Source organism: Drosophila sechellia, unplaced genomic scaffold (assembly GCF_004382195.2).
Source record: "Drosophila sechellia strain sech25 unplaced genomic scaffold, ASM438219v1 U_241, whole genome shotgun sequence".
In the NCBI taxonomy this organism is placed as follows: domain Eukaryota; kingdom Metazoa; phylum Arthropoda; class Insecta; order Diptera; family Drosophilidae; genus Drosophila; species Drosophila sechellia.
Genome location: NW_022611184.1, coordinates 1 through 24,783, shown reverse-complemented (window position 1 = coordinate 24,783; position 24,783 = coordinate 1). Strand labels below are relative to the sequence as shown.

At 39.8% G+C, this 24,783-nt stretch overlaps 4 non-coding genes and 2 pseudogenes across 4 annotated transcripts; all 6 read left to right on the top strand.

The window, feature by feature from the left end:
- The first annotated feature begins 317 nt into the window (after positions 1 to 317).
- Positions 318 to 2,312, top strand: LOC116802892. Its single transcript, XR_004363235.1, has one exon. It is a non-coding gene; the product is annotated as a small subunit ribosomal RNA (ribosomal RNA).
- A 687-nt stretch (positions 2,313 to 2,999) lies between these two features.
- On the top strand, positions 3,000 to 3,178 carry LOC116802890. Its single transcript, XR_004363233.1, has one exon. It is a non-coding gene; the product is annotated as a 5.8S ribosomal RNA (ribosomal RNA).
- Positions 3,179 to 3,572: 394 nt separating this feature from the next.
- LOC116802893 lies at positions 3,573 to 12,986 on the top strand (annotated as a pseudogene).
- Positions 12,987 to 18,050: 5,064 nt separating this feature from the next.
- On the top strand, positions 18,051 to 20,045 carry LOC116802891. The gene has a single exon (XR_004363234.1). It is a non-coding gene; the product is annotated as a small subunit ribosomal RNA (ribosomal RNA).
- Positions 20,046 to 20,732: 687 nt separating this feature from the next.
- Positions 20,733 to 20,911, top strand: LOC116802888. Its single transcript, XR_004363232.1, has one exon. It is a non-coding gene; the product is annotated as a 5.8S ribosomal RNA (ribosomal RNA).
- A 394-nt stretch (positions 20,912 to 21,305) lies between these two features.
- Positions 21,306 to 24,751, top strand: LOC116802889 (annotated as a pseudogene).
- Positions 24,752 to 24,783: the final 32 nt, after the last annotated feature.

Below are 24,783 nucleotides of genomic sequence, written 5' to 3'. Positions count from 1 at the left end.
TGAAATATGTATATATAAAAAGATAAAATTATAGAAACATATATATTACAATAATTATATGAAATTCTTGTTATATTGGTAAAACAAGTATAAATTAAAAATGAAAATATGGATTACGAATGCTATATAAAAATGGCCGTAATCGAATAGATTTTTTACTTATATTTATATATTTAAAATTTTACCCAAAGGCGAAATATTGAATTTTATTCAATATAATAAAAATCATGGAATTATATAAAGTGAAAAATCTATATATCTATTATATTGCTTATTTCGATTCAAAAAATATGAATGGAATATGAAGGAAAAACATTATTCTGGTTGATCCTGCCAGTAGTTATATGCTTGTCTCAAAGATTAAGCCATGCATGTCTAAGTACACACGAATTAAAAGTGAAACCGCAAAAGGCTCATTATATCAGTTATGGTTCCTTAGATCGTTAACAGTTACTTGGATAACTGTGGTAATTCTAGAGCTAATACATGCAATTAAAACATGAACCTTATGGGACATGTGCTTTTATTAGGCTAAAACCAAGCGATCGCAAGATCGTTATATTGGTTGAACTCTAGATAACATGCAGATCGTATGGTCTTGTACCGACGACAGATCTTTCAAATGTCTGCCCTATCAACTTTTGATGGTAGTATCTAGGACTACCATGGTTGCAACGGGTAACGGGGAATCAGGGTTCGATTCCGGAGAGGGAGCCTGAGAAACGGCTACCACATCTAAGGAAGGCAGCAGGCGCGTAAATTACCCACTCCCAGCTCGGGGAGGTAGTGACGAAAAATAACAATACAGGACTCATATCCGAGGCCCTGTAATTGGAATGAGTACACTTTAAATCCTTTAACAAGGACCAATTGGAGGGCAAGTCTGGTGCCAGCAGCCGCGGTAATTCCAGCTCCAATAGCGTATATTAAAGTTGTTGCGGTTAAAACGTTCGTAGTTGAACTTGTGCTTCATACGGGTAGTACAACTTACAATTGTGGTTAGTACTATACCTTTATGTATGTAAGCGTATTACCGGTGGAGTTCTTATATGTGATTAAATACTTGTATTTTTTCATATGTTCCTCCTATTTAAAAACCTGCACTAGTGCTCTTAAACGAGTGTTATTGTGGGCCGGTACTATTACTTTGAACAAATTAGAGTGCTTAAAGCAGGCTTCAAATGCCTGAATATTCTGTGCATGGGATAATGAAATAAGACCTCTGTTCTGCTTTCATTGGTTTTCAGATCAAGAGGTAATGATTAATAGAAGCAGTTTGGGGGCATTAGTATTACGACGCGAGAGGTGAAATTCTTGGACCGTCGTAAGACTAACTTAAGCGAAAGCATTTGCCAAAGATGTTTTCATTAATCAAGAACGAAAGTTAGAGGTTCGAAGGCGATCAGATACCGCCCTAGTTCTAACCATAAACGATGCCAGCTAGCAATTGGGTGTAGCTACTTTTATGGCTCTCTCAGTCGCTTCCCGGGAAACCAAAGCTTTTGGGCTCCGGGGGAAGTATGGTTGCAAAGCTGAAACTTAAAGGAATTGACGGAAGGGCACCACCAGGAGTGGAGCCTGCGGCTTAATTTGACTCAACACGGGAAAACTTACCAGGTCCGAACATAAGTGTGTAAGACAGATTGATAGCTCTTTCTCGAATCTATGGGTGGTGGTGCATGGCCGTTCTTAGTTCGTGGAGTGATTTGTCTGGTTAATTCCGATAACGAACGAGACTCAAATATATTAAATAGATATCTTCAGGATTATGGTGCTGAAGCTTATGTAGCCTTCATTCATGGTGGCAGTAAAATGTTTATTGTGTTTGAATGTGTTTATGTAAGTGGAGCCGTACCTGTTGGTTTGTCCCATTATAAGGACACTAGCTTCTTAAATGGACAAATTGCGTCTAGCAATAATGAGATTGAGCAATAACAGGTCTGTGATGCCCTTAGATGTCCTGGGCTGCACGCGCGCTACAATGAAAGTATCAACGTGTATTTCCTAGACCGAGAGGTCCGGGTAAACCGCTGAACCACTTTCATGCTTGGGATTGTGAACTGAAACTGTTCACATGAACTTGGAATTCCCAGTAAGTGTGAGTCATTAACTCGCATTGATTACGTCCCTGCCCTTTGTACACACCGCCCGTCGCTACTACCGATTGAATTATTTAGTGAGGTCTCCGGACGTGATCACTGTGACGCCTTGCGTGTTACGGTTGTTTCGCAAAAGTTGACCGAACTTGATTATTTAGAGGAAGTAAAAGTCGTAACAAGGTTTCCGTAGGTGAACCTGCGGAAGGATCATTATTGTATAATATCCTTATCGTTAATAAATATTTGTTATAATACAAATAAATACAATTTACCAAAATAAAAATATTACAAAATGATTCCACGGAATCAAAAGTTAAAGTCAAAATAAAATGAAGATGGCTTTTATTTTATATGTGGGGCTTGGCAACCTCATAAAAAGACTTTAACATTATTAATGTTGCTGTGCGTATTTGTGGCAGTACTTACTACAACAACGGCGTTTCCTATAAAAACAAATTCTCGAAAATGGAAATCGAAGAAACTAAACTAAATTCGAAAGTAGAAGTCGAATTAAAATAAAAATAATTTTGAATGTGTGGTAATCAAAATAAGTGTGTGTGTATATGGACCATAATATACACGCGTTGCGAATATGTATTGTTCATCTATGTTATGAGCATACGTTGGCTAATGCAACAACCTAAAATATACAATGTTTGTACCTGTCATCCATCAGGTTAATGTTTTATATAAATTTTGCAGTATGTGTCACCCAAAATAGCAAACCATAACCAGATTATTATGATACATAATGCTTATATGAAACTAAGACATTTCGCAACATTTATTTTAGGTATAAAAATAAATTTATTGAAGGAATTGATATATGCCAGTAAAATGGTGTATTTTTAATTTCTTTCAATAAAAACAATATTGACATTATATAAAATTGAATTATAAAACTCTAAGCGGTGGATCACTCGGCTCATGGGTCGATGAAGAACGCAGCAAACTGTGCGTCATCGTGTGAACTGCAGGACACATGAACATCGACATTTTGAACGCATATCGCAGTCCATGCTGTTATGTACTTTAATTAATTTTATAGTGCTGCTTGGACTACATATGGTTGAGGGTTGTAAGACTATGCTAATTAAGTTGTTTATAAATTTTTTATAAGCATATGGTATATTATTGGATTAAATAATGATTTTATTCATAATATTAAAAAAGAAATGAAAAACATTATCTCACATTTGAATGTGAAAAACGAAGAGAAATATTTTCTTTTTCAATCAAATAATACTGAGAAATGTCTAGCATAAAAAATTGAAATATTTTTCATCTAGAATTGTCTCTTATTAATGATTCGGAAAAAGAAAAATCTTGGTTTTGTTATTATTCTTCGTTGGTTCGTTAAATGGATAAAAATGACTTTGCTTACAAGAACTATTGGAACTATTTATAACGAATTTAATTGATTGTTTTATCATTTATATATAAAGAATTTATGGCAAAATATAGTTATATATACAACCTCAACTCATATGGGACTACCCCCTGAATTTAAGCATATTAATTAGGGGAGGAAAAGAAACTAACAAGGATTTTCTTAGTAGCGGCGAGCGAAAAGAAAACAGTTCAGCACTAAGTCACTTTGTCTATATGGCAAATGTGAGATGCAGTGTATGGAGCGTCAATATTCTAGTATGAGAAATTAATGATTTAAGTCCTTCTTAAATGAGGCCATTTACCCATAGAGGGTGCCAGGCCCGTATAACGTTAATGATTGCTAGATGATGTTTCCAAAGAGTCGTGTTGCTTGATAGTGCAGCACTAAGTGGGTGGTAAACTCCATCTAAAACTAAATATAACCATGAGACCGATAGTAAACAAGTACCGTGAGGGAAAGTTGAAAAGAACTCTGAATAGAGAGTTAAACAGTACGTGAAACTGCTTAGAGGTTAAGCCCGATGAACCTGAATATCCGTTATGGAAAATTCATCATTAAAATTGTAATATTTAAATAATATTATTAAGAATAATGTGCATTTTTTCCATATAAGGACATTGTAATCTATTAGCATATCCCAAATTTATCATAAAATATAACTTATAGTTTATTCCAATTAAATTGCTTGCATTTTAACACAGAATAAATGTTATTAATTTGATAAAGTGCTGATAGATTTATATTATTACAGAGCGTTAATTTTTCGGAATTATATAATGGCATAATTATCATTGATTTTTGTGTTTATTATATGCTCTTGTATGATTAACAATGCGAAAGATTCAGGATACCTTCGGGACCCGTCTTGAAACACGGACCAAGGAGTCTAACATATGTGCAAGTTATTGGGATGTAAACCTAATAGCGTAATTAACTTGACTAATAATGGGATTAGTTTTTTAGCTATTTATAGCTAATTAACACAATCCCGGGGCGTTCTATATAGTTATGTATAATGTATATTTATATTATTTATGCCTCTAACTGGAACGTACCTTGAGCATATATGCTGTGACCCGAAAGATGGTGAACTATACTTGATCAGGTTGAAGTCAGGGGAAACCCTGATGGAAGACCGAAACAGTTCTGACGTGCAAATCGATTGTCAGAATTGAGTATAGGGGCGAAAGACCAATCGAACCATCTAGTAGCTGGTTCCTTCCGAAGTTTCCCTCAGGATAGCTGGTGCATTTTAATATTATATAAAATAATCTTATCTGGTAAAGCGAATGATTAGAGGCCTTAGGGTCGAAACGATCTTAACCTATTCTCAAACTTTAAATGGGTAAGAACCTTAACTTTCTTGATATGAAGTTCAAGGTTATGATATAATGTGCCCAGTGGGCCACTTTTGGTAAGCAGAACTGGCGCTGTGGGATGAACCAAACGTAATGTTACGGTGCCCAAATTAACAACTCATGCAGATACCATGAAAGGCGTTGGTTGCTTAAAACAGCAGGACGGTGATCATGGAAGTCGAAATCCGCTAAGGAGTGTGTAACAACTCACCTGCCGAAGCAACTAGCCCTTAAAATGGATGGCGCTTAAGTTGTATACCTATACATTACCGCTAAAGTAGATGATTTATATTACTTGTGATATAAATTTTGAAACTTTAGTGAGTAGGAAGGTACAATGGTATGCGTAGAAGTGTTTGGCGTAAGCCTGCATGGAGCTGCCATTGGTACAGATCTTGGTGGTAGTAGCAAATAATCGAATGAGACCTTGGAGGACTGAAGTGGAGAAGGGTTTCGTGTGAACAGTGGTTGATCACGAGTTAGTCGGTCCTAAGTTCAAGGCGAAAGCCGAAAATTTTCAAGTAAAACAAAAATGCCTAACTATATAAACAAAGCGAATATAATACACTTGAATAATTTTGAACGAAAGGGAATACGGTTCCAATTCCGTAACCTGTTGAGTATCCGTTTGTTATTAAATATGGGCCTCGTGCTCATCCTGGCAACAGGAACGACCATAAAGAAGCCGTCGAGAGATATCGGAAGAGTTTTCTTTTCTGTTTTATAGCCGTACTACCATGGAAGTCTTTCGCAGAGAGATATGGTAGATGGGCTAGAAGAGCATGACATATACTGTTGTGTCGATATTTTCTCCTCGGACCTTGAAAATTTATGGTGGGGACACGCAAACTTCTCAACAGGCCGTACCAATATCCGCAGCTGGTCTCCAAGGTGAAGAGTCTCTAGTCGATAGAATAATGTAGGTAAGGGAAGTCGGCAAATTAGATCCGTAACTTCGGGATAAGGATTGGCTCTGAAGATTGAGATAGTCGGGCTTGATTGGGAAACAATAACATGGTTTATGTGCTCGTTCTGGGTAAATAGAGTTTCTAGCATTTATGTTAGTTACTTGTTCCCCGGATAGTTTAGTTACGTAGCCAATTGTGGAACTTTCTTGCTAAAATTTTTAAGAATACTATTTGGGTTAAACCAATTAGTTCTTATCAATTATAACGATTATCAATTAACAATCAATTCAGAACTGGCACGGACTTGGGGAATCCGACTGTCTAATTAAAACAAAGCATTGTGATGGCCCTAGCGGGTGTTGACACAATGTGATTTCTGCCCAGTGCTCTGAATGTCAAAGTGAAGAAATTCAAGTAAGCGCGGGTCAACGGCGGGAGTAACTATGACTCTCTTAAGGTAGCCAAATGCCTCGTCATCTAATTAGTGACGCGCATGAATGGATTAACGAGATTCCTACTGTCCCTATCAGTGACGCGCATGAATGGATTAACGACGGACGTGTTTTCGTTGCGCTCGTGTACAGATTGCGAAGAACTTGGTTTTCCGTGTTTGGAAAGTAATAAAATCGGTGAATTAGTGCTCCGCGAAAGTCGTGTGCTAATTTTCGTGTGTTATAAACAAGCGGTTTGGAAGTAATTAACAATTAATTGTTGGGAATTTTCCACTTAGCACGTGCTGAAGGCGAACTTACGAGTAAGTTTTTCGAGTAAGCTTTTTGATCAGCTGTCACAAAGCTTATTGGTGGGAGTCACTGCTAAGGTTTGTGTCTAGGGAGAGTTTTAGTGCTACCAGACTCTACCGATAGGTGGAGCTCGAGTTCCAGAGCAACTACCTTTTGTCAGCGAGTAAACGAGCATACGGTTGCTGGCGTCGACGGTAGGTGGAGCCACCATCGTATTTATGCCGATGGAGAGCGACAGCAGCGCGAGTGCCTTGAGCGGAAGTAGTGCCTCGATGAAGTCCAGACGAGGCAGGCGCAGAAGCCATCTGGCATCTAAGAGCTCGGCGCCAACGCAGGCGAAATTGGTTGCCCTGGCATCGAATGGAGTGCCAGAACCCGTTGGGGTACTGGAGGAGCCGTTTTCGTCGCTGGAGGACGCCCGGGCGGCTACGGAGAACGCTGCCATTGATGCTGCCCCCCCCACGCTGCTGCCACCGCTGCTGATCCTACTGCTGCCCCTGCTGCCGACCACACTGCTGCCTCCGCCGTTTTCACTGCTGCTAAAATTGTTGCCACCACTGCCACTGCCGCCACCGCTGCCGCCCGTGCTGGGCAAGCAGCCATGATGGCAGAGCTGTCGGCCACACAGCGCATGGTGAGAAGCAGCTTCCGCAGACTAGGAGAAGTGGACACGGAAGAGCTCTCATATGCTATCAGCCGCTACGATGAGCTGGTGTTGGCGCTAATGCTCCGGTGCGGAGAGCTGGAGACGCGGCTTGCTATGCCGCCACCGCCGCCGCCGTCGTTGAATCTGTTGAAAAATACGGCCGCCAATGCTCCCCAGATGCAGCAGGTTGCACCCATCGCTGCCCCGCGGACTACCAAGGTCCGCGAGACGTGGTCAGCGGTGGTGAAGTGCGACGACCCTGCGCTATCGGGGAAAGACATAGCGGAAAAGGTGCGAACGATGGTTGCACCCTCTCTCGGAGTCAGAGTACACGAGGTCCGTGAGCTCCGTCGAGGTGGTGGTGCGATCATTCGCACTCCTTCGGTGGGAGAGCTGCAGAAGGTGGTCGCTTCAAAAAGATTCGCCGAGGTTGGCCTAAATGTGGCACGGAATGCGGCCGAGAAGCCGAAGGTCGTCGTATATGACGTCGACACAGCTATCGGCCCTGAGGAGTTTATGAAGGAGCTCCACGAAAACAACTTCGACAGCGAAATGAATCTGGCCCAGTTTAAGAAGTCAGTGCACCTGGTGACCAAGGCGTGGTCGGTAGCTGACGGCGCCACAGTAAATGTGACGCTGGAGGTTGACGACCGGGCGATGGCGAAGCTTGATGTAGGTCGTGTCTACATCAAGTGGTTCTCATTCCGATGCCGGTCACAGGTCCGCACATACGCCTGCCACAGATGTGTGGGTTTCGACCACAAGGTCAGCGAATGCCGGCAGAAGGATAGTGTCTGTCGCCAGTGCGGGCAACAAGGCCACACTGCGGCAAAGTGCCAAAACCCGGTGGACTGCCGGAACTGCCGCCACAGAGGGCAACCCTCGGGGCATTACATGCTCTCGAGCGTTTGCCCGATATACGGGGCGTTGCTGGCGAGGGTGCAAGCTAGACACTAATGTTTAGCTTCATCCAAGCGAACTGTGGCCGAGGCCGAGCTGCGACCATCGAGCTCGGAGTCCGACTCAGGAGATCGGAGTCTATGTTCGCGCTGGTGCAGGAGCCGTATCTCGGCGGGGACGGAATGGATGTGCTGCCTGAAGGAATGAGAATTTTCATCGATCGGCGAGGGAAGGCAGCCATCCTAGTGGATCACCAGGAAGCCATCTGTATGCCAGTGGAGACCCTCACCACAGATTATGGCGTATGTCTGGTCGTGAAAGGGAGTTTTGGCTCAATCTTCCTTTGCGCCGCATACTGCCAGTATGATGCACCTCTGGAACCGTACATCCGGTACATGGATGCGGTCCTGCTGCAGGCCAGCAGAACCCCCGCAATCCTGGGCCTCGACGCGAATGCAGTGTCCCCCATGTGGCTTAGCAAACTCTCTCGTCATGCCGAGGGGCAAGCTAACTACAGACGGGGTGAGCTGCTGTCAGAGTGGATGCTGGAGGCAAGAGTCGCCGCCCTAAACCAGTCAACAGAGGTGTACACGTTCGATAATTACAGAGCTACAAGCGATATCGACGTGACAATCGTCAATGAGGCAGCATCTATGTGGGCCACATATGAGTGGAGAGTGGACGAGTGGGAATTGAGTGACCACAACATCATTACTGTTGTGGCCGAACCAACTACCGCGCGCGCAGTTGAGAGCATAGCTCCTGTGCCGTCCTGGAACTTCTCCAATGCACGTTGGCGATTGTTCAAGGAGGAAATGGTGAGTAGAGCAGCCGAACTTCCGGAAAACTTCTCAGAGTCGCCGTTGGACCAGCAAGTTTCGACCCTGCGCAGTATAGTACATAATGTATGTGATATTGCGCTGGGAAGAAAGTCCATCCGATTGCCCAGCAGGAGAGCACGTTGGTGGACTGCCGACCTCTGTGATGCAAGGCGCGAAGTCCGGAGACTTCGTCGCCTACTTCAAAATGGAAGGCGTCATGATGATGATGCCGCAATAGAGCGTGTATTGGTCGACCTGAGGCGGGCCTCAGCCAACTACAAGAAGCTCATTTGGAGGGCGAAAATGGATGAGTGGAAACGCTTCGTGGGAGATCATGCCGACGACCCATGGGGGCGCGTCTATAAGATTTGCCGAGGCCGCAGGAAGTGCACGGAGATTGGGTGCCTCCGCGTGAATGGCGAGATGATCACCGATTGGGGTGACTGTGCACGAGTGCTCCTCCGCAATTTCTTCCCAGTTGCGGAGTCCGAAGCACCGACTGCCATCGCGGAGGAAGTCCCACCGGCCCTCGAAGTATTCGAGGTTGATGCATGTGTTGCCCGGTTGAAGAGCAGGCGCTCTCCCGGCTTGGACGGCATTAATGGCACTATCTGCAAGGCAGTCTGGCGCGCCATACCCGAGCACCTTGCATCGTTGTTTTCCCGATGCATCCGATTAGGATACTTTCCCGCTGAGTGGAAGTGCCCACGAGTTGTCTCGCTGCTCAAAGGGCCAGATAAGGACAAATGTGAGCCCTCCTCATATAGAGGAATATGCTTGCTACCAGTCTTTGGTAAGGTGCTCGAGGCCATCATGGTGAATCGTGTGAGAGAAGTTCTTCCGGAAGGCTGCAGATGGCAATTTGGATTTCGCCAAGGACGATGTGTGGAGGATGCTTGGAGGCACGTGAAGAGCAGTGTTTGTGCCAGCCCGGCGCAATACGTGCTCGGCACATTCGTGGACTTCAAAGGAGCATTCGACAACGTCGAATGGAGTGCTGCACTCCGCCGACTAGCCGACTTGGGATGCCGGGAGATGGGCTTGTGGCAGAGCTTTTTCTCCGGCCGAAGAGCAGTGATCCGAAGCAGTTCCGGTACTGTGGATGTACCGGTAACTAGAGGCTGCCCGCAGGGGTCAATCAGTGGCCCATTTATCTGGGACATACTGATGGATGTACTGCTTCAGCGTCTCCAGCCGTATTGCCAGCTGAGTGCATACGCGGATGACTTGCTGCTTCTCGTCGAGGGAAATTCCCGAGCTGAGCTAGAGGAAAAAGGTGCAGAGCTGATGTCCATCGTAGAAGCGTGGGGAGCGGAAGTTGGCGTTACCGTCTCGACCAGCAAGACGGTAATAATGCTGCTGAAAGGTGCCTTGAGACGTGCGCCTACGGTGAGGTTTGCTGGAGCGAACCTTCCGTATGTGCGTAGCTGTCGGTACCTTGGCATCACGGTCAGTGAAGGAATGAAATTCCTCACGCACATAGCTTCGCTTCGCCAGCGGATGACCGGAGTCGTTGGAGCATTGGCGCGTGTGCTTCGAGCCGACTGGGGCTTCAGTCCTCGAGCCAGGCGGACCATATATGACGGACTCATGGCACCTTGTGTGCTGTTTGGTGCCCCGGTATGGTATGACACCGCCGAACAGGTAGCCGCCCGGAGACGACTAGCCTCCTGCCAGAGGCTAATCCTGCTTGGATGCCTTTCGGTATGCCGAACAGTGTCCACAGTGGCACTGCAGGTACTTGGCGGAGCTCCCCCGCTTGACTTGGCTGCTAAGTTTTTAGCGGTCAAGTACAAGCTGAAGCGTGGATACCCGCTGGAGGAGAACGACTGGCTATACGGCGAGGACACTACGTGTCTAAGCTGGAAGCAGAGGAAGACTCGCCTAGAGGAGTGCTTGCTGCAGAATTGGCAAAACAGATGGGATGACGACAGCGAACCAGGACGGGTGACGCACAAGTTCATCCCATACGTCACTCTCGCCTATCGAGATCCAAGCTTTGGATTCTCGATGAGGACGTCTTTCCTGCTGACAGGTCACGGGTCGTTTAACGCATTTTTGCAAGGGAGAGCCCTCAGCGATACCACTGCTTGCGCTTGTGGTGATCCATATGAGGACTGGATGCACATATTGTGCGCTTGTCCTCTATATGCAGATTTGCGAAACCTCGATGGACTTGGAGTGCAGCGCCTTGGCGAAAACTGGACCTTCAATAGAATCCTGGAAGATCAGCAGAGGATTCAACGGCTGGCAGCGTTTGCGGACGAGGTGTTCCGTAGGAGGAGGGGTATTTAGCCCAAAACTTCGCCGTGTGGTTAGCGGGCGAGAATACTTCCACAGCCCGCTATTGCTTGTCGTAAGAGGCGACTAATATAGCGACTGGTTCCTCTAACCATGCTTGTCGGAGCAAAAGGAGGAGGCCCACCGAGCCTCTCTTTCGGTACCACGGGTTGTGCTGCTCCAAGACAGCACATTGAGGTAGGCCCCCTGGTGGGAGTATCGTGGTGGCTGTGGTTGATACCCATATCGCGGGTAGAGCCTTCGTGTTCGACGTTTGAGTTACGGTGCTAGTTGCGCAAAACTCGGGTGCTGTGACCCAGAGATCAGTAGAGATTTTAGGTAGATCTCGCTCCTCAGCAAGGGGGAGTGCTTGCCCGGCAAGCAAGTACTCGAATTGCTACCGGGGTGGTCGCTATGTACATAGCTATAGCTTCCAGTCCGGGACGTTTGTCTGGCGTATCCAGACTCATGCACCATGTTGATACATGCACCACTTGTGGGTGTTCAGGGTGTCGTGGTTGTAATCCCTTCAGTGTGGAACACGCCACGTAAAACAAGTTCGGAGAGGTCCGAAAGTCACTGTCCCTATCTACTATCTAGCGAAACCACAGCCAAGGGAACGGGCTTGGAATAATTAGCGGGGAAAGAAGACCCTTTTGAGCTTGACTCTAATCTGGCAGTGTAAGGAGACATAAGAGGTGTAGAATAAGTGGGAGATATTAGACCTCGGTTTGGTATCGTCAATGAAATACCACTACTCTTATTGTTTCCTTACTTACTTGATTAAATGGAACGTGTATCATTTCCTAGCCATTATACGGATATATTTATTATATCTTATGGTATTGGGTTTTGATGCAAGCTTCTTGATCAAAGTATCACGAGTTTGTTATATAATCGCAAACAAATTCTTTAATAAAACGATGCATTTATGTATTTTTGATTTGAAAATTTGGTATAACTCCAATTACTCAGGTATGATCCAATTCAAGGACATTGCCAGGTAGGGAGTTTGACTGGGGCGGTACATCTCTCAAATAATAACGGAGGTGTCCCAAGGCCAGCTCAGTGCGGACAGAAACCACACATAGAGCAAAAGGGCAAATGCTGACTTGATCTCGGTGTTCAGTACACACAGGGACAGCAAAAGCTCGGCCTATCGATCCTTTTGGTTTAAAGAGTTTTTAACAAGAGGTGTCAGAAAAGTTACCATAGGGATAACTGGCTTGTGGCGGCCAAGCGTTCATAGCGACGTCGCTTTTTGATCCTTCGATGTCGGCTCTTCCTATCATTGTGAAGCAAAATTCACCAAGCGTTGGATTGTTCACCCATGCAAGGGAACGTGAGCTGGGTTTAGACCGTCGTGAGACAGGTTAGTTTTACCCTACTAATGACAAAACGTTGTTGCGACAGCATTCCTGCGTAGTACGAGAGGAACCGCAGGTACGGACCAATGGCACAATACTTGTTCGAGCGAACAGTGGTATGACGCTACGTCCGTTGGATTATGCCTGAACGCCTCTAAGGTCGTATCCGTGCTGGACTGCAATGATAAATAAGGGGCAATTTGCATTGTATGGCTTCTAAACCATTTAAAGTTTATAATTTATTTTATAAACGACAATGGATGTGATGCCAATGTAATTTGTAACATAGTAAATTAGGAGGATCTTCGATCACCTGATGCCGCGCTAGTTACATATAAAAGCATTATTTAATACAATGACAAAGCCTAGAATCAATTGTAAACGACTTTTGTAACAGGCAAGGTGTTGTAAGTGGTTGAGCAGCTGCCATACTGCGATCCACTGAAGCTTATCCTTTGCTTGATGATTCGATAAATAAATGATTTTTTCCTGTAGCCAAACACCTCGTCATCAATTTAGTGACGCATATGATATTGTCCCTATCATATAATTAATATAAAGACTTTAATGGATTGTGTCAAGTTGCCAAACACCTCGTCATCAATTTAGTGACGCATATGATATTGTCCCTATCATATAATTAATATAAAGACTTTAATGAATTGTGTCAAGTTGCCAAACACCTCGTCATCAATTTAGTGACGCATATGATATTGTCCCTATCATATAATTTTTGATATAAAGACTTTAAAGAATTGTATCAAGTTGCCAAACACCTCGTCATCAATTTAGTGACGCATATGATATTGTCCCTATCATATAATTAATATACAGACTTTAATGAATTGTGTCAAGTTGCCAAACACCTCGTCATCAATTTAGTGACGCATATGATATTGTCCTTATCATATAATTTTTGATATAAAGACTTTAAAGAATTGAATCAAGTTGCCAAACACCTCGTCATCAATTTAGTGACGCATATGATATTGTCCCTATCATATAATTAATATAAAGACTTTAATGGATTGTGTCAAGTTGCCAAACACCTCGTCATCAATTTAGTGACGCATATGATATTGTCCCTATCATATAATTAATATAAAGACTTTAATGAATTGTGTCAAGTTGCCAAACACCTCGTCATCAATTTAGTGACGCATATGATATTGTCCTTATCATATAATTTTTGATATAAAGACTTTAAAGAATTGTATCAAGTTGCCAAACACCTCGTCATCAATTTAGTGACGCATATGATATTGTCCCTATCATATAATTAATATAAAGACTTTAATGGATTGTGTCAAGTTGCCAAACACCTCGTCATCAATTTAGTGACGCATATGATATTGTCCTTATCATATAATTTTTGATATAAAGACTTTAAAGAATTGTATCAAGTTGCCAAACACCTCGTCATCAATTTAGTGACGCATATGATATTGTCCCTATCATATAATTAATATACAGACTTTAATGAATTGTGTCAAGTTGCCAAACACCTCGTCATCAATTTAGTGACGCATATGATATTGTCCCTATCATATAATTTTTGATATATAGACTTTAAAGAATTGTATCAAGTTGCCAAACACCTCGTCATCAATTTAGTGACGCATATGATATTGTCCCTATCATATAATTAATATAAAGACTTTAATGGATTGTGTCAAGTTGCCAAACACCTCGTCATCAATTTAGTGACGCATATGATATTGTCCTTATTATATAATTTTTGATATAAAGACTTTAAAGAATTGTATCAAGTTGCCAAACACCTCGTCATCAATTTAGTGACGCATATGATATTGTCCCTATCATATAATTAATATACAGACTCTAATGAATTGTGTCAAGTTGCCAAACACCTCGTCATCAATTTAGTGACGCATATGATATTGTCCCTATCATATAATTTTTGATATAAAGACTTTAAAGAATTGTATCAAGTTGCCAAACACCTCGTCATCAATTTAGTGACGCATATGATATTGTCCCTTTCATATAATTAATATAAAGACTTTAATGGATTGTGTCAAGTTGCCAAACACCTCGTCATCAACTACTATATTATGGTTGCGCCGACCTCTCATATTGTATTCTCTTATGTGTTCATAGGATTTTGACAATTATACGAGTAAATTAAATAATATACATATGAAAATGATTAATTATTATATGTATAAGGGAAAAAATGATGAAATATTCCCATATTATCTTAGTATTATAGAGGAAAGACCGTTGCCGACCTCTGATATTGTTCAAACTTATGTATTTATATGATTTTGGCAATTATATGAGTAAATTAAAAAATATACATATGAAAATGGTTAATTATTATATGTATATGGGAAAAAATGCTAAGATATTCCCATATTCTCTTAGTATTATAGAGAAAAGCCATTTAAGTGAGAGGGTATAGTAGTGTAAACGACCGGAATTACGACAGAGGGTTCAAAAACTACTATAGGTAGGCAGTGGTTGCCGACCTCTCATATTGTTCAAAACTTATGTATTCATATGATTTTGGCAATTGTATGAGTAAATTAAATAATATACATATGAAAATGATTAATTATTATATGTATAAGGGAAAAAATGCTGAAATATTCCCACATTCTCTTAGTATTATAGAGAAAATCCATTATAGTGAGAGGGTATAGTAGTGTAAACGACCGGAATTACGACAGAGGGTTCAAAAACTACTATAGGTAGGCAGTGGTTGCCGACCTCTCATATTGTTCAAAACTTATGTATTCATATGAATTTGGCAATTATATGAGTAAATTAAATAATATACATATGAAAATGATTAATTATTATATGTATAAGGGAAAAAATGCTGAAATATTCCCACATTCTCTTAGTATTATAGAGAAAATCCATTATAGTGAGAGGGTATAGTAGTGTAAACGACCGGAATTACGACAGAGGGTTCAAAAACTACTATAGGTAGGCAGTGGTTGCCGACCTCTCATATTGTTCAAAACTTATGTATTCATATGATTTTGGCAATTATATGATTAAATTAAATAATATACATATGAAAATGGTTAATTATTATATGTATATGGGAAAAAATGCAGAGATATTCCCATATTCTCTTAGTATTATAGAGAAAAGCCATTTAAGTGAGAGGGTATAGTAGTGTAAACGACCGGAATTACGACAGAGGGTTCAAAAACTACTATAGGTAGGCAGTGGTTGCCGACCTCTCATATTGTTCAAAACTTATGTATTCATATGATTTTGGCAATTGTATGAGTAAATTAAATAATATACATACGAAAATGATTAATTATTATATGTATATGGGAAAAAATGCAGAGATATTCCCATATTCTCTTAGTATTATAGAGAAAAGCCATTTAAGTGAGAGGGTATAGTAGTGTAAACCACCGGAATTACGACAGAGGGTTCAAAAACTACTATAGGTAGGCAGTGGTTGCCGACCTCTCATATTGTTCAAAACTTATGTATTCATATGATTTTGGCAATTGTATGAGTAAATTAAATAATATACATATGAAAATGATTAATTATTATATGTATAAGGGAAAAAATGCTGAAATATTCCCACATTCTCTTAGTATTATAGAGAAAATCCATTATAGTGAGAGGGTATAGTAGTGTAAACGACCGGAATTACGACAGAGGGTTCAAAAACTACTATAGGTAGGCAGTGGTTGCCGACCTCTCATATTGTTCAAAACTTATGTATTCATATGATTTTGGCAATTATATGATTAAATTAAATAATATACATATGAAAATGGTTAATTATTATATGTATATGGGAAAAAATGCTGAGATATTCCCATATTCTCTTAGTATTATAGAGAAAAGCCATTTAAGTGAGAGGGTATAGTAGTGTAAACGACCGGAATTACGACAGAGGGTTCAAAAACTACTATAGGTAGGCAGTGGTTGCCGACCTCTCATATTGTTCAAAACTTATGTATTCATATGATTTTGGCAATTGTATGAGTAAATTAAATAATATACATATGAAAATGATTAATTATTATATGTATAAGGGAAAAAATGCTGAAATATTCCCACATTCTCTTAGTATTATAGAGAAAATCCATTATAGTGAGAGGGTATAGTAGTGTAAACGACCGGAATTACGACAGAGGGTTCAAAAACTACTATAGGTAGGCAGTGGTTGCCGACCTCTCATATTGTTCAAAACTTATGTATTCATATGATTTTGGCAATTATATGATTAAATTAAATAATATACATATGAAAATGGTTAATTATTATATGTATATGGGAAAAAATGCTGAGATATTCCCATATTCTCTTAGTATTATAGAGAAAAGCCATTATAGTGAGAGGGTATAGTAGTGTAAACGACCGGAATTACGACAGAGGGTTCAAAAACTACTATAGGTAGGCAGTGGTTGCCGACCTCTCATATTGTTCAAAACTTATGTATTCATATGAATTTGGCAATTATATGAGTAAATTAAATAATAAACATATAAAAATTAATATTTATTATATGTATAAAAAAAAAATAATCATATTATATATGAATAATGGAAAAAAAATGAAATGTTCCTATAATCTCTTAATATATAAGAGAATAGACCGTATGTTGGGTGGCAAACGGAATTGAAAATACCCGCTTTGAGGACAGCGGGTTCAAAAACTACTATAGGTAGGCAGTGGTTGCCGACCTCCCGCATTATTCGAAATATTTATTTCGGATTATGTTTATATTGGTTACATAAAATAAAGTATATTATTATCCGTACAAATTTGTTTCTCAGTTCTATAGAACACGGGACTTGGCTCCGCGGATAATAGGAATATACGCTTTTTAGATAATATCGTTGAAACAAAAGTCAAGTTTCTATTATATATAGAATAACAAATCGTTTCCATATATTATCGTTAATTTTTGGAGGCAGGCAAATATTAATTTATTACCTGCCGTATAGTTGGATTATTATATCGTTACGGTATAATACAAATATGGATTCTTATGAAAGAAATATAAAATTATATATTAAATGTGGAAATATTATCATATGCGCTTGGTTTTATGTTATATATTACCAGAGAGATATATGAAAAGAGATAAATTTTAAATTTATCTTCAAAATGCAAATGATTTAACTTAATATTTATATTGGTTAAACAAAAATTGTACATGTGTGGATACAATAATTATGTATGTTGGAAATAAAATGATATTTTATAATGAAATATGTATATATAAAAAGATAAAATTATAGAAACATATATATTACAATAATTATATGAAATTCTTGTTATATTGGTAAAACAAGTATAAATTAAAAATGAAAATATGGATTACGAATGCTATATAAAAATGGCCGTAATCGAATAGATTTTTTACTTATATTTATATATTTAAAATTTTACCCAAAGGCGAAATATTGAATTTTATTCAATATAATAAAAATCATGGAATTATATAAAGTGAAAAATCTATATATCTATTATATTGCTTATTTCGATTCAAAAAATATGAATGGAATATGAAGGAAAAACATTATTCTGGTTGATCCTGCCAGTAGTTATATGCTTGTCTCAAAGATTAAGCCATGCATGTCTAAGTACACACGAATTAAAAGTGAAACCGCAAAAGGCTCATTATATCAGTTATGGTTCCTTAGATCGTTAACAGTTACTTGGATAACTGTGGTAATTCTAGAGCTAATACATGCAATTAAAACATGAACCTTATGGGACATGTGCTTTTATTAGGCTAAAACCAAGCGATCGCAAGATCGTTATATTGGTTGAACTCTAGATAACATGCAGATCGTATGGTCTTGTACCGACGACAGATCTTTCAAATGTCTGCCCTATCAACTTTTGATGGTAGTATCTAGGACTACCATGGTTGCAACGGGTAACGGGGAATCAGGGTTCGATTCCGGAGAGGGAGCCTGAGAAACGGCTACCACATCTAAGGAAGGCAGCAGGCGCGTAAATTACCCACTCCCAGCTCGGGGAGGTAGTGACGAAAAATAACAATACAGGACTCATATCCGAGGCCCTGTAATTGGAATGAGTACACTTTAAATCCTTTAACAAGGACCAATTGGAGGGCAAGTCTGGTGCCAGCAGCCGCGGTAATTCCAGCTCCAATAGCGTATATTAAAGTTGTTGCGGTTAAAACGTTCGTAGTTGAACTTGTGCTTCATACGGGTAGTACAACTTACAATTGTGGTTAGTACTATACCTTTATGTATGTAAGCGTATTACCGGTGGAGTTCTTATATGTGATTAAATACTTGTATTTTTTCATATGTTCCTCCTATTTAAAAACCTGCACTAGTGCTCTTAAACGAGTGTTATTGTGGGCCGGTACTATTACTTTGAACAAATTAGAGTGCTTAAAGCAGGCTTCAAATGCCTGAATATTCTGTGCATGGGATAATGAAATAAGACCTCTGTTCTGCTTTCATTGGTTTTCAGATCAAGAGGTAATGATTAATAGAAGCAGTTTGGGGGCATTAGTATTACGACGCGAGAGGTGAAATTCTTGGACCGTCGTAAGACTAACTTAAGCGAAAGCATTTGCCAAAGATGTTTTCATTAATCAAGAACGAAAGTTAGAGGTTCGAAGGCGATCAGATACCGCCCTAGTTCTAACCATAAACGATGCCAGCTAGCAATTGGGTGTAGCTACTTTTATGGCTCTCTCAGTCGCTTCCCGGGAAACCAAAGCTTTTGGGCTCCGGGGGAAGTATGGTTGCAAAGCTGAAACTTAAAGGAATTGACGGAAGGGCACCACCAGGAGTGGAGCCTGCGGCTTAATTTGACTCAACACGGGAAAACTTACCAGGTCCGAACATAAGTGTGTAAGACAGATTGATAGCTCTTTCTCGAATCTATGGGTGGTGGTGCATGGCCGTTCTTAGTTCGTGGAGTGATTTGTCTGGTTAATTCCGATAACGAACGAGACTCAAATATATTAAATAGATATCTTCAGGATTATGGTGCTGAAGCTTATGTAGCCTTCATTCATGGTGGCAGTAAAATGTTTATTGTGTTTGAATGTGTTTATGTAAGTGGAGCCGTACCTGTTGGTTTGTCCCATTATAAGGACACTAGCTTCTTAAATGGACAAATTGCGTCTAGCAATAATGAGATTGAGCAATAACAGGTCTGTGATGCCCTTAGATGTCCTGGGCTGCACGCGCGCTACAATGAAAGTATCAACGTGTATTTCCTAGACCGAGAGGTCCGGGTAAACCGCTGAACCACTTTCATGCTTGGGATTGTGAACTGAAACTGTTCACATGAACTTGGAATTCCCAGTAAGTGTGAGTCATTAACTCGCATTGATTACGTCCCTGCCCTTTGTACACACCGCCCGTCGCTACTACCGATTGAATTATTTAGTGAGGTCTCCGGACGTGATCACTGTGACGCCTTGCGTGTTACGGTTGTTTCGCAAAAGTTGACCGAACTTGATTATTTAGAGGAAGTAAAAGTCGTAACAAGGTTTCCGTAGGTGAACCTGCGGAAGGATCATTATTGTATAATATCCTTATCGTTAATAAATATTTGTTATAATACAAATAAATACAATTTACCAAAATAAAAATATTACAAAATGATTCCACGGAATCAAAAGTTAAAGTCAAAATAAAATGAAGATGGCTTTTATTTTATATGTGGGGCTTGGCAACCTCATAAAAAGACTTTAACATTATTAATGTTGCTGTGCGTATTTGTGGCAGTACTTACTACAACAACGGCGTTTCCTATAAAAACAAATTCTCGAAAATGGAAATCGAAGAAACTAAACTAAATTCGAAAGTAGAAGTCGAATTAAAATAAAAATAATTTTGAATGTGTGGTAATCAAAATAAGTGTGTGTGTATATGGACCATAATATACACGCGTTGCGAATATGTATTGTTCATCTATGTTATGAGCATACGTTGGCTAATGCAACAACCTAAAATATACAATGTTTGTACCTGTCATCCATCAGGTTAATGTTTTATATAAATTTTGCAGTATGTGTCACCCAAAATAGCAAACCATAACCAGATTATTATGATACATAATGCTTATATGAAACTAAGACATTTCGCAACATTTATTTTAGGTATAAAAATAAATTTATTGAAGGAATTGATATATGCCAGTAAAATGGTGTATTTTTAATTTCTTTCAATAAAAACAATATTGACATTATATAAAATTGAATTATAAAACTCTAAGCGGTGGATCACTCGGCTCATGGGTCGATGAAGAACGCAGCAAACTGTGCGTCATCGTGTGAACTGCAGGACACATGAACATCGACATTTTGAACGCATATCGCAGTCCATGCTGTTATGTACTTTAATTAATTTTATAGTGCTGCTTGGACTACATATGGTTGAGGGTTGTAAGACTATGCTAATTAAGTTGTTTATAAATTTTTTATAAGCATATGGTATATTATTGGATTAAATAATGATTTTATTCATAATATTAAAAAAGAAATGAAAAACATTATCTCACATTTGAATGTGAAAAACGAAGAGAAATATTTTCTTTTTCAATCAAATAATACTGAGAAATGTCTAGCATAAAAAATTGAAATATTTTTCATCTAGAATTGTCTCTTATTAATGATTCGGAAAAAGAAAAATCTTGGTTTTGTTATTATTCTTCGTTGGTTCGTTAAATGGATAAAAATGACTTTGCTTACAAGAACTATTGGAACTATTTATAACGAATTTAATTGATTGTTTTATCATTTATATATAAAGAATTTATGGCAAAATATAGTTATATATACAACCTCAACTCATATGGGACTACCCCCTGAATTTAAGCATATTAATTAGGGGAGGAAAAGAAACTAACAAGGATTTTCTTAGTAGCGGCGAGCGAAAAGAAAACAGTTCAGCACTAAGTCACTTTGTCTATATGGCAAATGTGAGATGCAGTGTATGGAGCGTCAATATTCTAGTATGAGAAATTAATGATTTAAGTCCTTCTTAAATGAGGCCATTTACCCATAGAGGGTGCCAGGCCCGTATAACGTTAATGATTGCTAGATGATGTTTCCAAAGAGTCGTGTTGCTTGATAGTGCAGCACTAAGTGGGTGGTAAACTCCATCTAAAACTAAATATAACCATGAGACCGATAGTAAACAAGTACCGTGAGGGAAAGTTGAAAAGAACTCTGAATAGAGAGTTAAACAGTACGTGAAACTGCTTAGAGGTTAAGCCCGATGAACCTGAATATCCGTTATGGAAAATTCATCATTAAAATTGTAATATTTAAATAATATTATTAAGAATAATGTGCATTTTTTCCATATAAGGACATTGTAATCTATTAGCATATCCCAAATTTATCATAAAATATAACTTATAGTTTATTCCAATTAAATTGCTTGCATTTTAACACAGAATAAATGTTATTAATTTGATAAAGTGCTGATAGATTTATATTATTACAGAGCGTTAATTTTTCGGAATTATATAATGGCATAATTATCATTGATTTTTGTGTTTATTATATGCTCTTGTATGATTAACAATGCGAAAGATTCAGGATACCTTCGGGACCCGTCTTGAAACACGGACCAAGGAGTCTAACATATGTGCAAGTTATTGGGATGTAAACCTAATAGCGTAATTAACTTGACTAATAATGGGATTAGTTTTTTAGCTATTTATAGCTAATTAACACAATCCCGGGGCGTTCTATATAGTTATGTATAATGTATATTTATATTATTTATGCCTCTAACTGGAACGTACCTTGAGCATATATGCTGTGACCCGAAAGATGGTGAACTATACTTGATCAGGTTGAAGTCAGGGGAAACCCTGATGGAAGACCGAAACAGTTCTGACGTGCAAATCGATTGTCAGAATTGAGTATAGGGGCGAAAGACCAATCGAACCATCTAGTAGCTGGTTCCTTCCGAAGTTTCCCTCAGGATAGCTGGTGCATTTTAATATTATATAAAATAATCTTATCTGGTAAAGCGAATGATTAGAGGCCTTAGGGTCGAAACGATCTTAACCTATTCTCAAACTTTAAATGGGTAAGAACCTTAACTTTCTTGATATGAAGTTCAAGGTTATGATATAATGTGCCCAGTGGGCCACTTTTGGTAAGCAGAACTGGCGCTGTGGGATGAACCAAACGTAATGTTACGGTGCCCAAATTAACAACTCATGCAGATACCATGAAAGGCGTTGGTTGCTTAAAACAGCAGGACGGTGATCATGGAAGTCGAAATCCGCTAAGGAGTGTGTAACAACTCACCTGCCGAAGCAACTAGCCCTTAAAATGGATGGCGCTTAAGTTGTATACCTATACATTACCGCTAAAGTAGATGATTTATATTACTTGTGATATAAATTTTGAAACTTTAGTGAGTAGGAAGGTACAATGGTATGCGTAGAAGTGTTTGGCGTAAGCCTGCATGGAGCTGCCATTGGTACAGATCTTGGTGGTAGTAGCAAATAATCGAATGAGACCTTGGAGGACTGAAGTGGAGAAGGGTTTCGTGTGAACAGTGGTTGATCACGAGTTAGTCGGTCCTAAGTTCAAGGCGAAAGCCGAAAATTTTCAAGTAAAACAAAATGCCTAACTATATAAACAAAGCGAATATAATACACTTGAATAATTTTGAACGAAAGGGAATACGGTTCCAATTCCGTAACCTGTTGAGTATCCGTTTGTTATTAAATATGGGCCTCGTGCTCATCCTGGCAACAGGAACGACCATAAAGAAGCCGTCGAGAGATATCGGAAGAGTTTTCTTTTCTGTTTTATAGCCGTACTACCATGGAAGTCTTTCGCAGAGAGATATGGTAGATGGGCTAGAAGAGCATGACATATACTGTTGTGTCGATATTTTCTCCTCGGACCTTGAAAATTTATGGTGGGGACACGCAAACTTCTCAACAGGCCGTACCAATATCCGCAGCTGGTCTCCAAGGTGAAGAGTCTCTAGTCGATAGAATAATGTAGGTAAGGGAAGTCGGCAAATTAGATCCGTAACTTCGGGATAAGGATTGGCTCTGAAGATTGAGATAGTCGGGCTTGATTGGGAAACAATAACATGGTTTATGTGCTCGTTCTGGGTAAATAGAGTTTCTAGCATTTATGTTAGTTACTTGTTCCCCGGATAGTTTAGTTACGTAGCCAATTGTGGAACTTTCTTGCTAAAATTTTTAAGAATACTATTTTGGGTTAAACCAATTAGTTCTTATCAATTATAACGATTATCAATTAACAATCAATTCAGAACTGGCACGGACTTGGGGAATCCGACTGTCTAATTAAAACAAAGCATTGTGATGGCCTAGCGGGTGTTGAACAATGTGATTTCTGCCCAGTGCTCTGAATGTCAAAGTGAAGAAATTCAAGTAAGCGCGGGTCAACGGCGGGAGTAACTATGACTCTCTTAAGGTAGCCAAATGCCTCGTCATCTAATTAGTGACGCGCATGAATGGATTAACGAGATTCCTACTGTCCCTATCTACTATCTAGCGAAACCACAGCCAAGGGAACGGGCTTGGAATAATTAGCGGGGAAAGAAGACCCTTTTGAGCTTGACTCTAATCTGGCAGTGTAAGGAGACATAAGAGGTGTAGAATAAGTGGGAGATATTAGACCTCGGTTTGGTATCGTCAATGAAATACCACTACTCTTATTGTTTCCTTACTTACTTGATTAAATGGAACGTGTATCATTTCCTAGCCATTATACGGATATATTTATTATATCTTATGGTATTGGGTTTTGATGCAAGCTTCTTGATCAAAGTATCACGAGTTTGTTATATAATCGCAAACAAATTCTTTAATAAAACGATGCATTTATGTATTTTTGATTTGAAAATTTGGTATAACTCCAATTACTCAGGTATGATCCAATTCAAGGACATTGCCAGGTAGGGAGTTTGACTGGGGCGGTACATCTCTCAAATAATAACGGAGGTGTCCCAAGGCCGCTCAGTGCGGACAGAAACCACACCATAGAGCACAAGATTGTGCAAATGCTGTTTAGACCGTCGTGAGACAGGTTAGTTTTACCCTACTAATGACAAAACGTTGTTGCGACAGCTTCCTGCGTAGTACGAGAGGAACCGCAGGTACGGACCAATGGCACAATACTTGTTCGAGCGAACAGTGGTATGACGCTACGTCCGTTGGATTATGCCTGAACGCCTCTAAGGTCGTATCCGTGCTGGACTGCAATGATAAATAAGGGCAATTTGCATTGTATGGCTTCTAAACCATTTAA